This window comes from Salvelinus alpinus, chromosome 13 (assembly GCF_045679555.1).
Source record: "Salvelinus alpinus chromosome 13, SLU_Salpinus.1, whole genome shotgun sequence".
NCBI classification, from domain to species: Eukaryota; Metazoa; Chordata; class Actinopteri; order Salmoniformes; family Salmonidae; genus Salvelinus; species Salvelinus alpinus.
Genome location: NC_092098.1, coordinates 54,922,015 through 54,936,750, shown reverse-complemented (window position 1 = coordinate 54,936,750; position 14,736 = coordinate 54,922,015). Strand labels below are relative to the sequence as shown.

Sequence of the window (14,736 nt, the reverse complement as noted above, 5' to 3'; positions counted from 1 at the left end):
TCCCTCACCTCTCCTCCAACTTCCTCTAAACCAAGCCCATATTTCAATCCCTCACCTCTCCTCCAACTTCCCCTAAACCAAGCCCATATTTCAATCCCTCACCTCTCCTCCAACTTCCCCTAAACCAAGCCCATATTTCAATCCCTCACCTCTCCTCCAACTTCCCCTAAACCAAGCCCATATTTCAATCTCCCACCTCTCCTCCAACTTCCTCTAAACCAAGCCCATATTTCAATCCCTCACCTCTCCTCCAACTTCCTCTAAACCAAGCCCATATTTCAATCCCTCACCTCTCCTCCAACTTCCTCTAAACCAAGCCCATATTTCAATCCCTCACCTCTCCTCCAACTTCCTCTAAACCAAGCCCATATTTCAATCCCTCACCTCTCCTCCAACTTCCCCTAAACCAAGCCCATATTTCAATCCCTCACCTCTCCTCCAACTTCCCCTAAACCAAGCCCATATTTCAATCCCTCACCTCTCCTCCAACTTCCTCTAAACCAAGCCCATATTTCAATCCCTCACCTCTCCTCCAACTTCCCCTAAACCAAGCCCATATTTCAATCCCTCACCTCTCCTCCAACTTCCTCTAAACCAAGCCCATATTTCAATCCCTCACCTCTCCTCCAACTTCCTCTAAACCAAACCCATATTTCAATCCCTCACCTCTACTCCAACTTCCTCTAAACCAAGCCCATATTTCAATCCCTCACCTCTCCTCCAACTTCCTCTAAACCAAGCCCATATTTCAATCCCTCACCTCTCCTCCAACTTCCTCTAAACCAAGCCCATATTTCAATCTCCCACCTCTCCTCCAACTTCCTCTAAACCAAGCCCATATTTCAATCCCTCACCTCTCCTCCAACTTCCTCTAAACCAAGCCCATATTTCAATCCCTCACCTCTCCTCCAACTTCCTCTAAACCAAGCCCATATTTCAATCCCTCACCTCTCCTCCAACTTCCTCTAAACCAAGCCCATATTTCAATCCCTCACCTCTCCTCCAACTTCCCCTAAACCAAGCCCATATTTCAATCCCTCAACTCTCCTCCAACTTCCCCTAAACCAAGCCCATATTTCAATCCCTCACCTCTCCTCCAACTTCCCCTAAACCAAGCCCATATTTCAATCTCCCACCTCTCCTCCAACTTCCTCTAAACCAAGCCCATATTTCAATCCCTCACCTCTCCTCCAACTTCCTCTAAACCAAGCCCATATTTCAATCCCTCACCTCTCCTCCAACTTCCTCTAAACCAAGCCCATATTTCAATCCCTCACCTCTCCTCCAACTTCCTCTAAACCAAGCCCATATTTCAATCCCTCACCTCTCCTCCAACTTCCTCTAAACCAAGCCCATATTTCAATCCCTCACCTCTCCTCCAACTTCCTCTAAACCAAGCCCATATTTCAATCCCTCACCTCTCCTCCAACTTCCCCTAAACCAAGCCCATATTTCAATCCCTCACCTCTCCCCCAACTTCCTCTAAACCAAGCCCATATTTCAATCCCTCACCTCTCCTCCAACTTCCTCTAAACCAAGCCCATATTTCAATCCCTCACCTCTCCTCCAACTTCCTCTAAACCAAGCCCATATTTCAATCCCTCACCTCTCCTCCAACTTCCTCTAAACCAAGCCCATATTTCAATCCCTCACCTCTCCTCCAACTTCCTCTAAACCAAGCCCATATTTCAATCCCTCACCTCTCCTCCAACTTCCTCTAAACCAAGCCCATATTTCAATCCCTCACCTCTCCTCCAACTTCCTCTAAACCAAGCCCATATTTCAATCCCTCACCTCTCCTCCAACTTCCTCTAAACCAAGCCCATATTTCAATCCCTCACCTCTCCTCCAACTTCCTCTAAACCAAGCCCATATTTCAATCCCTCACCTCTCCTCCAACTTCCTCTAAACCAAGCCCATATTTCAATCCCTCACCTCTCCTCCAACTTCCTCTAAACCAAGCCCATATTTCAATCCCTCACCTCTCCTCCAACTTCCTCTAAACCAAGCCCATATTTCAATCCCTCACCTCTCCTCCAACTTCCTCTAAACCAAGCCCATATTTCAATCCCTCACCTCTCCTCCAACTTCCTCTAAACCAAGCCCATATTTCAATCCCTCACCTCTCCTCCAACTTCCTCTAAACCAAGCCCATATTTCAATCCCTCCTCTCCTCCAACTTCCCCTAAACCAAGCCCATATTTCAATCCCTCACCTCTCCTCCAACTTCCCCTAAACCAAGCCCATATTTCAATCCCTCACCTCTCCTCCAACTTCCTCTAAACCAAGCCCATATTTCAATCCCTCACCTCTCCTCCAACTTCCCCTAAACCAAGCCCATATTTCAATCCCTCACCTCTCCTCCAACTTCCTCTAAACCAAGCCCATATTTCAATCCCTCACCTCTCCTCCAACTTCCTCTAAACCAAACCCATATTTCAATCCCTCACCTCTCCTCCAACTTCCTCTAAACCAAGCCCATATTTCAATCCCTCACCTCTCCTCCAACTTCCTCTAAACCAAGCCCATATTTCAATCCCTCACCTCTCCTCCAACTTCCTCTAAACCAAGCCCATATTTCAATCCCTCACCTCTCCTCCAACTTCCCCTAAACCAAGCCCATATTTCAATCCCTCACCTCTCCTCCAACTTCCTCTAAACCAAGCCCATATTTCAATCCCTCACCTCTCCTCCAACTTCCTCTAAACCAAGCCCATATTTCAATCCCTCACCTCTCCTCCAACTTCCCCTAAACCAAGCCCACATTTCAATCCCTCACCTCTCCTCCAACTTCCTCTAAACCAAGCCCATATTTCAATCCCTCACCTCTCCTCCAACTTCCCCTAAACCAAGCCCATATTTCAATCCCTCACCTCTCCTCCAACTTCCTCTAAACCAAGCCCATATTTCAATCCCTCACCTCTCCTCCAACTTCCTCTAAACCAAGCCCATATTTCAATCCCTCACCTCTCCTCCAACTTCCCCTAAACCAAGCCCATATTTCAATCCCTCACCTCTCCTCCAACTTCCCCTAAACCAAGCCCATATTTCAATCCCTCACCTCTCCTCCAACTTCCTCTAAACCAAGCCCATATTTCAATCCCTCACCTCTCCTCCAACTTCCTCTAAACCAAGCCCATATTTCAATCCCTCACCTCTCCTCCAACTTCCTCTAAACCAAGCCCATATTTCAATCTCCCACCTCTCCTCCAACTTCCTCTAAACCAAGCCCATATTTCAATCCCTCACCTCTCCTCCAACTTCCTCTAAACCAAGCCCATATTTCAATCCCTCACCTCTCCTCCAACTTCCTCTAAACCAAGCCCATATTTCAATCCCTCACCTCTCCTCCAACTTCCTCTAAACCAAGCCCATATTTCAATCCCTCACCTCTCCTCCAACTTCCTCTAAACCAAGCCCATATTTCAATCCCTCACCTCTCCTCCAACTTCCTCTAAACCAAGCCCATATTTCAATCCCTCACCTCTCCTCCAACTTCCCCTAAACCAAGCCCATATTTCAATCCCTCACCTCTCCTCCAACTTCCCCTAAACCAAGCCCATATTTCAATCCCTCACCTCTCCTCCAACTTCCCCTAAACCAAGCCCATATTTCAATCTCCCACCTCTCCTCCAACTTCCTCTAAACCAAGCCCATATTTCAATCCCTCACCTCTCCTCCAACTTCCTCTAAACCAAGCCCATATTTCAATCCCTCACCTCTCCTCCAACTTCCTCTAAACCAAGCCCATATTTCAATCCCTCACCTCTCCTCCAACTTCCTCTAAACCAAGCCCATATTTCAATCCCTCACCTCTCCTCCAACTTCCTCTAAACCAAGCCCATATTTCAATCCCTCACCTCTCCTCCAACTTCCTCTAAACCAAGCCCATATTTCAATCCCTCACCTCTCCTCCAACTTCCTCTAAACCAAGCCCATATTTCAATCCCCCACCTCTCCTCCAACTTCCTCTAAACCAAGCCCATATTTCAATCCCTCACCTCTCCTCCAACTTCCCCTAAACCAAGCCCATATTTCAATCTCCCACCTCTCCTCCAACTTCCTCTAAACCAAGCCCATATTTCAATCCCTCACCTCTCCTCCAACTTCCTCTAAACCAAGCCCATATTTCAATCTCCCACCTCTCCTCCAACTTCCTCTAAACCAAGCCCATATTTCAATCCCTCACCTCTCCTCCAACTTCCTCTAAACCAAGCCCATATTTCAATCCCTCACCTCTCCTCCAACTTCCTCTAAACCAAGCCCATATTTCAATCCCTCACCTCTCCTCCAACTTCCTCTAAACCAAGCCCATATTTCAATCCCTCACCTCTCCTCCAACTTCCCCTAAACCAAGCCCATATTTCAATCCCTCACCTCTCCTCCAACTTCCCCTAAACCAAGCCCATATTTCAATCCCTCACCTCTCCTCCAACTTCCCCTAAACCAAGCCCATATTTCAATCTCCCACCTCTCCTCCAACTTCCTCTAAACCAAGCCCATATTTCAATCCCTCACCTCTCCTCCAACTTCCTCTAAACCAAGCCCATATTTCAATCCCTCACCTCTCCTCCAACTTCCTCTAAACCAAGCCCATATTTCAATCCCTCACCTCTCCTCCAACTTCCTCTAAACCAAGCCCATATTTCAATCCCTCACCTCTCCTCCAACTTCCTCTAAACCAAGCCCATATTTCAATCCCTCACCTCTCCTCCAACTTCCTCTAAACCAAGCCCATATTTCAATCCCTCACCTCTCCTCCAACTTCCTCTAAACCAAGCCCATATTTCAATCCCTCACCTCTCCTCCAACTTCCTCTAAACCAAGCCCATATTTCAATCCCTCACCTCTCCTCCAACTTCCTCTAAACCAAGCCCATATTTCAATCCCCCACCTCTCCTCCAACTTCCTCTAAACCAAGCCCATATTTCAATCCCTCACCTCTCCTCCAACTTCCCCTAAACCAAGCCCATATTTCAATCTCCCACCTCTCCTCCAACTTCCTCTAAACCAAGCCCATATTTCAATCCCTCACCTCTCCTCCAACTTCCTCTAAACCAAGCCCATATTTCAATCTCCCACCTCTCCTCCAACTTCCTCTAAACCAAGCCCATATTTCAATCCCTCACCTCTCCTCCAACTTCCTCTAAACCAAGCCCATATTTCAATCCCTCACCTCTCCTCCAACTTCCTCTAAACCAAGCCCATATTTCAATCCCTCACCTCTCCTCCAACTTCCTCTAAACCAAGCCCATATTTCAATCCCTCACCTCTCCTCCAACTTCCCCTAAACCAAGCCCATATTTCAATCCCTCACCTCTCCTCCAACTTCCCCTAAACCAAGCCCATATTTCAATCCCTCACCTCTCCTCCAACTTCCCCTAAACCAAGCCCATATTTCAATCTCCCACCTCTCCTCCAACTTCCTCTAAACCAAGCCCATATTTCAATCCCTCACCTCTCCTCCAACTTCCTCTAAACCAAGCCCATATTTCAATCCCTCACCTCTCCTCCAACTTCCTCTAAACCAAGCCCATATTTCAATCTCCCACCTCTCCTCCAACTTCCTCTAAACCAAGCCCATATTTCAATCCCTCACCTCTCCTCCAACTTCCTCTAAACCAAGCCCATATTTCAATCCCTCACCTCTCCTCCAACTTCCTCTAAACCAAGCCCATATTTCAATCCCTCACCTCTCCTCCAACTTCCTCTAAACCAAGCCCATATTTCAATCCCTCACCTCTCCTCCAACTTCCTCTAAACCAAGCCCATATTTCAATCCCTCACCTCTCCTCCAACTTCCTCTAAACCAAGCCCATATTTCAATCCCTCACCTCTCCTCCAACTTCCCCTAAACCAAGCCCATATTTCAATCCCTCACCTCTCCTCCAACTTCCCCTAAACCAAGCCCATATTTCAATCCCTCACCTCTCCTCCAACTTCCCCTAAACCAAGCCCATATTTCAATCTCCCACCTCTCCTCCAACTTCCTCTAAACCAAGCCCATATTTCAATCCCTCACCTCTCCTCCAACTTCCTCTAAACCAAGCCCATATTTCAATCCCTCACCTCTCCTCCAACTTCCTCTAAACCAAGCCCATATTTCAATCCCTCACCTCTCCTCCAACTTCCTCTAAACCAAGCCCATATTTCAATCCCTCACCTCTCCTCCAACTTCCTCTAAACCAAGCCCATATTTCAATCCCTCACCTCTCCTCCAACTTCCTCTAAACCAAGCCCATATTTCAATCCCTCACCTCTCCTCCAACTTCCTCTAAACCAAGCCCATATTTCAATCCCCCACCTCTCCTCCAACTTCCTCTAAACCAAGCCCATATTTCAATCCCTCACCTCTCCTCCAACTTCCCCTAAACCAAGCCCATATTTCAATCTCCCACCTCTCCTCCAACTTCCTCTAAACCAAGCCCATATTTCAATCCCTCACCTCTCCTCCAACTTCCTCTAAACCAAGCCCATATTTCAATCTCCCACCTCTCCTCCAACTTCCTCTAAACCAAGCCCATATTTCAATCCCTCACCTCTCCTCCAACTTCCTCTAAACCAAGCCCATATTTCAATCCCTCACCTCTCCTCCAACTTCCTCTAAACCAAGCCCATATTTCAATCCCTCACCTCTCCTCCAACTTCCTCTAAACCAAGCCCATATTTCAATCCCTCACCTCTCCTCCAACTTCCCCTAAACCAAGCCCATATTTCAATCCCTCACCTCTCCTCCAACTTCCCCTAAACCAAGCCCATATTTCAATCCCTCACCTCTCCTCCAACTTCCCCTAAACCAAGCCCATATTTCAATCTCCCACCTCTCCTCCAACTTCCTCTAAACCAAGCCCATATTTCAATCCCTCACCTCTCCTCCAACTTCCTCTAAACCAAGCCCATATTTCAATCCCTCACCTCTCCTCCAACTTCCTCTAAACCAAGCCCATATTTCAATCCCTCACCTCTCCTCCAACTTCCTCTAAACCAAGCCCATATTTCAATCCCTCACCTCTCCTCCAACTTCCTCTAAACCAAGCCCATATTTCAATCCCTCACCTCTCCTCCAACTTCCTCTAAACCAAGCCCATATTTCAATCCCTCACCTCTCCTCCAACTTCCTCTAAACCAAGCCCATATTTCAATCCCTCACCTCTCCTCCAACTTCCTCTAAACCAAGCCCATATTTCAATCCCTCACCTCTCCTCCAACTTCCTCTAAACCAAGCCCATATTTCAATCCCCCACCTCTCCTCCAACTTCCTCTAAACCAAGCCCATATTTCAATCCCTCACCTCTCCTCCAACTTCCCCTAAACCAAGCCCATATTTCAATCTCCCACCTCTCCTCCAACTTCCTCTAAACCAAGCCCATATTTCAATCCCTCACCTCTCCTCCAACTTCCTCTAAACCAAGCCCATATTTCAATCTCCCACCTCTCCTCCAACTTCCTCTAAACCAAGCCCATATTTCAATCCCTCACCTCTCCTCCAACTTCCTCTAAACCAAGCCCATATTTCAATCCCTCACCTCTCCTCCAACTTCCTCTAAACCAAGCCCATATTTCAATCCCTCACCTCTCCTCCAACTTCCTCTAAACCAAGCCCATATTTCAATCCCTCACCTCTCCTCCAACTTCCCCTAAACCAAGCCCATATTTCAATCCCTCACCTCTCCTCCAACTTCCCCTAAACCAAGCCCATATTTCAATCCCTCACCTCTCCTCCAACTTCCCCTAAACCAAGCCCATATTTCAATCTCCCACCTCTCCTCCAACTTCCTCTAAACCAAGCCCATATTTCAATCCCTCACCTCTCCTCCAACTTCCTCTAAACCAAGCCCATATTTCAATCCCTCACCTCTCCTCCAACTTCCTCTAAACCAAGCCCATATTTCAATCCCTCACCTCTCCTCCAACTTCCTCTAAACCAAGCCCATATTTCAATCCCTCACCTCTCCTCCAACTTCCTCTAAACCAAGCCCATATTTCAATCCCTCACCTCTCCTCCAACTTCCTCTAAACCAAGCCCATATTTCAATCCCTCACCTCTCCTCCAACTTCCCCTAAACCAAGCCCATATTTCAATCCCTCACCTCTCCCCCAACTTCCTCTAAACCAAGCCCATATTTCAATCCCTCACCTCTCCTCCAACTTCCTCTAAACCAAGCCCATATTTCAATCCCTCACCTCTCCTCCAACTTCCTCTAAACCAAGCCCATATTTCAATCCCTCACCTCTCCTCCAACTTCCTCTAAACCAAGCCCATATTTCAATCCCTCACCTCTCCTCCAACTTCCTCTAAACCAAGCCCATATTTCAATCCCTCACCTCTCCTCCAACTTCCTCTAAACCAAGCCCATATTTCAATCCCTCACCTCTCCTCCAACTTCCTCTAAACCAAGCCCATATTTCAATCCCTCACCTCTCCTCCAACTTCCTCTAAACCAAGCCCATATTTCAATCCCTCACCTCTCCTCCAACTTGCTCTAAACCAAGCCCATATTTCAATCCCTCACCTCTCCCCCAACTTCCCCTAAACCAAACCCATATTTCAATCCCTCACCTCTCCTCCAACTTCCCCTAAACCAAGCCCATATTTCAATCCCTCATCTCTTCCCCAACTTCCTCTAAACCAAGCCCATATTTCAATCCCTCACCTCTCCTCCAACTTCCCCTAAACCAAGCCCATATTTCAATCCCTCACCTCTCCCCCAACTTCCTCTAAACCAAGCCCATATTTCAATCCCTCACCTCTCCTCCAACTTCCCCTAAACCAAGCCCATATTTCAATCCCTCATCTCTTCCCCAACTTCCTCTAAACCAAGCCCATATTTCAATCCCTCACCTCTCCTCCAACTTCCTCTAAACCAAGCCCATATTTCAATCCCTCACCTCTCCTCCAACTTCCTCTAAACCAAGCCCATATTTCAATCCCTCACCTCTCCTCCAACTTCCTCTAAACCAAGCCCATATTTCAATCCCTCACCTCTCCTCCAACTTCCTCTAAACCAAGCCCATATTTCAATCCCTCACCTCTCCTCCAACTTCCTCTAAACCAAGCCCATATTTCAATCCCTCACCTCTCCTCCAACTTCCTCTAAACCAAGCCCATATTTCAATCCCTCACCTCTCCTCCAACTTGCTCTAAACCAAGCCCATATTTCAATCCCTCACCTCTCCCCCAACTTCCCCTAAACCAAACCCATATTTCAATCCCTCACCTCTCCTCCAACTTCCCCTAAACCAAGCCCATATTTCAATCCCTCATCTCTTCCCCAACTTCCTCTAAACCAAGCCCATATTTCAATCCCTCATCTCTTCCCCAACTTCCTCTAAACCAAACCCATATTGTGTGTGTGTTCCAGTCTTACCGGAGCCTGCGGGGGACTTGCTGCCTCTAGACAGGCCCATGGAGCGCGGAGAACCACGACTGGTCACAGGGGCGGACATTTTACCAAAGACCACTGACTTCATCACACGACACTCTGGAACAGCAGGAGAAGAGAAAAGATGATCGAGACTGTGTGTGTTACCCTTCAGTGCCTTGATCAAGGGGCACAATGGCAGAAGCTAGCACCTGAGATTCTGCTACCCTCCTACATTGTCATTTCCTTTAACATGATTCACCCACCAGACCTGGGATTCAAACCAGCAACTCTCAGGTCTCTAGTCTCTTTAACCTCTAAGGAGAGAGACTCTCCCTTCATGTCATCAGCCTGCACCCAAAACAGGTATTTAATTAACCATTATGTCTAATTAACAAGACTTCATTATATCTGATTATTGCTTCATCTATGAGTCTCTTCATACTTACTACACTTTTCATACAAAATACCATTAGCTACACAAATGGCTGAGGACAATAGCAGTCGATACTGTTGGCCATATCTTCAATTGTATAGTAAACATTTACATTTACATTTAAGTCATTTAGCAGACGCTCTTATCCAGAGTGACTTACAAATTGGTGCATTCACCTTATGATATCCAGTGGAACAACCACTTTACAATAGTGCATCTAACTCTTTTAAGGGGGGGGGGGGGTTAGAAGGATTACTTTATCCTATCCTAGGTATTCCTTAAAGAGGTGGGGTTTCAGGTGTCTCTGGAAGGTGGAGATTGACTCCGCTGACCTGGCGTCGTGAGGGAGTTTGTTCCAAATCCCCCTGAAAGCTTTTTTCAGGATCGGTGGGTCGCCTGCGGGACAGTTGATATAATGTAGGCTAATGCCTACCACTTTCCATCCATTTGTATTGCAGACCCTCATGCCAAATTGAATTGAAGTCTTTTTTTTTATCAACCAAGCATGAGAAGACTTTGCCTTTGTTTTGGTTTGTTTGGTTGTCAATTAGGGTGTGCAGGGTGAATACGTGGTCTGTCGTACGGTAACTTGGTAAAAAGCCAATTTGACATTTGCTCAGTACATTGTTTTCACTGAGGAAATGTACAAGTCTGCTGTTAATGACAATGCAGAGGATTTTCCCAAGATTGCTGTTGACGCATATCCCACGGTAGTTATTGGGGTCAAATTTGTCTCCACATTTGTGGATTGGGTTGATCAGTCCTTGGTTCCAAATATTGGGGAAGATGACAGAGCTGAGGATGATGTTAAAGAGTTTTAGCCAATTGGAATTTGTGGTGTGTATATTTTATAATTTCTGTTTTGCGTTTTGTTTTGTTACTTTCACTGATCACGTCCTCGTGTTAAATATGGCTTTATGTATTTCATTACTTTACTTTTTTTTTTTTATCCACTTCAGCAGGAATTGTTAAACGCAGTGCTCTTTCCACTAACTGGAGAAGAAGCTGCATGATCGGACGAAAGGTGGTTTCATCATCGAACGTCAATTTGTTCCGACGGTTCATCGTGATTCATTAACTTAACAAACTATTTGATACTAATATAGAAACGTGCTTTAAAGTATAAAAAAAAAAAAAAAAAGATAATTTACCCACAATCCTCTGAAAACAGAGCCGCTGTTATAATCTCTACCCAGCACAGCCAGAAGAGGACTGGTCACCCCTCACAGCCTGGTTCCTCTGTACCCAGCACAGCCAGAAGAGGACTGGCCACCCCTCACAGCCTGGTTCCTCTCTACCCAGCACAGCCAGAAGAGGACTGGCCACCCCTCACAGCCTGGTTCCTCTCTACCCGGCACAGCCAGAAGAGGACTGGTCACCCCTCACAGCCTGGTTCCTCTCTACCCAGCACAGCCAGAAGAGGACTGGCCACCCCTCATAGCCTGGTTCCTCTCTACCCGGCACAGCCAGAAGAGGACTGGCCACCCCTCATAGCCTGGTTCCTCTCTACCCGGCACAGCCAGAAGAGGACTGGCCACCCCTCACAGCCTGGTTCCTCTCTACCCGGCACAGCCAGAAGAGGACTGGCCACCCCTCATAGCCTGGTTCCTCTCTACCCGGCACAGCCAGAAAAGGACTGGCCACACCTCATAGCCTGGTTCCTCTCTACCCGGCACAGCCAGAAGAGGACTGGCCACCCCTCACAGCCTGGTTCCTCTCTACCCGGCACAGCCAGAAGAGGACTGGCCACCCCTCATAGCCTGGTTCCTCTCCACCCGGCACAGCCAGAAGAGGACTGGCCACCCCTCATAGCCTGGTTCCTCTCCACCCGGCACAGCCAGAAGAGGACTGGCCACCCCTCACAGTCTGGTTCCTCTCTAGGTTTCTTCCTAGGTTCCCGGCCTTTTCTAGGGAGTTTTTCCTAGCCACCGTGCTTCTACACCTGCACTGCTTGCTGTTTGGGTTTTTAGGCTGGGTTTCTGTACAGCACTTTGAGATATCAGCCGATTGATTCATTGACATGGCAAGTTGTTGGAAGAACTTGAAATTGAAAGGAAATATTATGATAATTTGTTAAGTTTAACACAATGTTCCTTGTTGTTGTTATTACACAAAAATAGTTGTTTAGATTTACCTTAAGTGGAAGGGAACAAAATAAGCTTGTTTGAATATACTAATTATACTAATTATATTCAAGTAAAGATGACAACTACATTTTCTTATGTCAAAATAATTGTATTTTCAAGTATAATTTACTAACCATCTAAATACTTTTTGACAGTGTAGATCTGTCCAGGAGAGATTAAGAGCACCATAAACCACTCAGGTCCTGGGAACTTACTATAGAGACAGACACAGACTGGGTTGATAAGAGAAGGCTGGCTAACAGAGACAGTGACAGGATACACACACACACACACACACACACACAGGAAGTAACGGTATCTCACCGCTCTCCTCCAGCTGGAAGTCATCTTGGTAACGGTATTTCTCCGGTCCACACGCTACGAAGATGTCCTCGTCACCGAAGAAGTCCTGGAGACACGTCACCTGGAGGAACACACAGAGTTGGGAGGGTTAGAGGTCATATGCAGACTGGAGGGTTAGAGGTCATATACAGACTGGGGGGTTAGAGGTCATATGCAGACTGGAGGGTTAGAGGTCATATACAGACTGGAGGGTTAGAGGTCATATACAGACTGGGGGGTTAGAGGTCATATACAGACTGGAGGGTTAGAGGTCATATACAGACTGGAGGGTTAGAGGTCATATACAGACTGGAGGGTTAGAGGTCATATACAGACTGGGGGGTTAGAGGTCATATACAGACTGGAGGGTTAGAGATCATATACAGACTGGAGGGTTAGAGGTCATATACAGACTGGGGGGTTAGAGGTCATATACAGACTGGAGGGTTAGAGGTCATATGCAGACTGGAGGGTTAGAGGTCATATGCAGACTGGAGGGTTAGAGGTCATATACAGACTGGAGGGTTAGAGGTCATATACAGACTGGAGGGTTAGAGGTCATATACAGACTGGAGGGTTAGAGGTCATATACAGACTGGAGGTTTAGAGGTCATATACAGACTGGGGGGTTAGAGGTCATATACAGACTGGGGGGTTAGAGGTCATATACAGACTGGAGGGTTAGAGTTCATATACAGACTGGAGGGTTAGAGGTCATATACAGACTGGGGGGTTAGAGGTCATATACAGACTGGAGGGTTAGAGGTCATATACAGACTGGAGGGTTAGAGGTGTGTAGTATTGTAGTATTGTAGATAGTAGTACTGTAGTAATGTAGTTAGTAGTATTGTAGATAGTAGTACTGTAGTAATGTAGTTAGTAGTACTGTAATACCGTAGTTAGTAGTACTGTAATACTGTAGTTAGTAATACTGTAGTTAGTAGTACTGTAGTAGTAGTACTGTAATACTCTAGTTAGTGGTACTGTAATACTCTAGTTAACGGTAATGTAGTTAGTAGTATTGTAGATAGTAGTACTGTAGTAATGTAGTTAGTAGTACTGTAATACCGTAGTTAGTAGTACTGTAATACTGTAGTTAGTAATACTGTAGTTAGTAGTACTGTAGTAGTAGTACTGTAATACTCTAGTTAGTGGTACTGTAATACTCTAGTTAACGGTAATGTAGTTAGTAGTACTGTAATACTGTAGTTAGTAGTACTGCAGTTAGTATTACTGCAATACTCTAGTTAGTGGTACTGTAATACTCTAGTTAGCGGTACTGTAGTTAGTAGTACTGGAATACTGTAGTTAGTAGTACTGCAATACTGTAGTTAGTAGTACTGTAGTTAGTAGTACTGTAATACTGTAGTTCGTAGTACTGTAGTTAGTAGTACTGCAATACTGTAATTGGTAGTACTGTAATACTCTAGTTAGCGGTACTGTAGCTAGTAGTACTGTAATACTGTAGTTAGTAGTACTGTAGTTTGTAGTACTGTAATACTCTAGTTAGTGGTACTGTAGTTCGTAGTACTGTAATACTATAGTTAGTACTACTGTAATACTGTATTTAGTAGTACTGTAGTTAGTAGTATTGTAATACTCTAGTTAGTGGTACTGTAGTTAGTAGTACTGTGGTTAGTAGTACTGTAACAGACAATCCCCTAGTGTCACACCCTGGCCTTAGTTATCTTTGTTTTCATTATTATTTTTAGTTAGGTCAGGGTGTGACATGGTGTAGTATGTGTTTTTGTATTGTCTAGGGTGTTGTATGGTTTAGGGGGTTAAGTAGAGTAGATGGTTTAGTGTTCAGTGTAGGTGTTTAGAAAAGTCTATGGTTGAGTGTAGGTGTTTAGGAAAGTCTATGGTTGCCTGATTTGGTTCTCAATCAGAGACAGCTGGTTATTGTTGTCTCTGATTGGGAGCCATATTTAAGGTAGCCATAGGCTTTAGGTGTTTGTGGGTAATTGTCTATGTCTAAACGTTAGTAGCTTGTGTGTGCACTTTCGTTTTGTAGCTTCACGGTCGTTTGTTGTTTTGTTAGTTTGTAAAGTGTTTTGTTTCGTTTTTTTCCTTCTTAAAATAAAAAGAAGATGTCGTATTTTTCACATGCTGCGTTTTGGTCCTCTCTCTCTTCACAAGACGATCGTGACAGAATTACCCACCAGACCAGGACCAAGCAGCGTGAAAGGATGGAACAGCGCTTAGTGGAGGAATGGACCCGGGAAAAGGAGGAGTGGAGAACAACCTGGGAAGAGATAGACAGGTGGGCGTGCGATCCAGAGAAAGTGCCGGAGCCTGCCTGGGATTCGCTGGAGCAGTGCGAGGAGGGTTACAGGATTATGGAGCTGGAGAAAGGAGCACGAAGGCGCGGTAGGAAGCCCTCGATGAAACTTATTGGGGAGGGGCTCATGGGGAGTGTGGCGAGTCCAGATAGGAAATCTGCGTCAACTTCCCGTGCTACCCGAGAGGA

General features: G+C 46.1%; 1 pseudogene; it reads right to left on the bottom strand.

Annotated features, from left to right (window-relative positions):
* The window catches only part of LOC139536753 (serine/threonine-protein kinase DCLK1-like), a 58,650-nt pseudogene that overhangs the window by 19,845 nt on the left and 24,069 nt on the right, over window positions 1–14,736 (bottom strand).